Raw genomic sequence first — 1752 nt, 5'->3', positions numbered from 1 at the left:
GATCCTCTTGATGCAAAAAAAGCATTTGACAAAATACAGCATCCTTTCCTGATTAAAACCCTTCAGAGTGTAGGGATATAGGGTACATTCCTCAATTTCATAAAAACCATCTACGAAAAGCCTACAGCGAATATCATTCTCAATGGGGAAAAGCTGAAAGCCTTTCCCTCAAGATCAGGAATATGACAAGGATGCCTACTCTCGCCATTATTGTTCAACATAGTACTAGAAGTCCTTGTAACAGCAATCAGACAACAAAAAGGGATAAAAGGTATCCAAATTGGCAAAGAAGAAGTCAAACTGTCTCTCTTCGCAGATGACATGATACTCTATATAGGAAACCCAAAAGACTCCACCCCCAAAGTACTAGAACTTATAGAGCAATTCAGTAATGTGGTGGGATACAAAATCAATGCTCAGAAATCAGTTGCATTTCTATATATGAACAATGAGACTGAAGAAAGAGAAATTAGGGAATCCATTCCATTTACAATAGCACCAAAAATCACACCTTATCCCTGAATTAACTTAACCAGAGATGTAAAGGATCTACATTCTAGAAACTACAAATCACTCTTGAAAGACATTGAAGACACAAAAAGATGGGAAAATATTCCATGCTCATGGATCAGAAGAATAAACATAGTTAAAATGCCTATGCTACCCAGAGCAATCTACACTTTCAATGCCATCCTGATCAAAGTACCAATGACATTTTTCAGAGAACTGGTACAAACAGCCCTTAAATTTGTGTGGAACCAGAAAAGGCTCCGAATCATCAAGGAATTGTTGAAAAGGAAAAACAAAGCTGGGGCCATCACGTTGCCAGATTTCAAGCTATACTACAAAGCTGTGATNAGCTGTACTACAAAGCTGTGATCACAAAGACAGCATGGTACTGGCACAAAAACAGACACATCGACCAATGGAACAGAATAGAGAACCCAGAAATGGACCCTTGGCTCTTTGGGCAACTAATCTTTGACAAAGCAGGAAAAAACATCCAGTGGAAAAAAGACAGTCTCTTTAATGAATGGTGCTGGGAAAATTGGACAGCTACATGCAAAGAATGAAACTTGTCCACTCTCTTACACCATACACAAAGATAAACTCCAAATGGTTGAAAGACCTCAATGTGAGACAGGAATCCATCAAAATCCTAGAGGAGAATAGGCAGCAACCTCTTTGACATCGGCCACAGCAACTTTTTCATGACACATCTCCAAAGGCAAGAGAAACAAAAGAAAAAATGAACTTGTGGGGCTTCATCAAGATAAAAAGCTTCTGCACAGCCAAGGAAACAGTCAAAAAAACTAAGAGGCAGCCCACGGAATGGAAGAAGCTATTTACAAATGACACTACAGATAAAAGACTAGTATACAAGATCTACAAAGAACTTCTCAAACTCAATACATGTGAAATAAATAATCAAATCAAAAAATGGGCAGAAGATATGAACAGACACTTTTCCAATGAAGACAGACAAATGGCTAACAGACACAGGAAAAAATGCTCAAAATCATTAGCCATCAGGAAAATTCAAATCAAAACTACATTGAGATACCACCTTATGTCAGTTAGAATGGCAAAAATTGACAAGGCAGGAAACAACAAATGTTGGAGAGGATGTGGAGAAAGGGGATCCCTCCTACATTGTTGGTAGGAATGCAAGTTGGTACAGCCACTCTGGAAAACAGTGTGGAGGTCCCTTATTAAGTTAAAAATTGAGCTACCCTATGATCCAGCAATTGC

The sequence above is a fragment of the Ailuropoda melanoleuca genome, chromosome 5 (genome assembly GCF_002007445.2).
Source record: "Ailuropoda melanoleuca isolate Jingjing chromosome 5, ASM200744v2, whole genome shotgun sequence".
In the NCBI taxonomy this organism is placed as follows: Eukaryota; Metazoa; Chordata; class Mammalia; order Carnivora; family Ursidae; genus Ailuropoda; species Ailuropoda melanoleuca.
The sequence above is the reverse complement of the archived record's forward strand: the minus strand, read 5'-3'. Positions refer to the sequence as shown.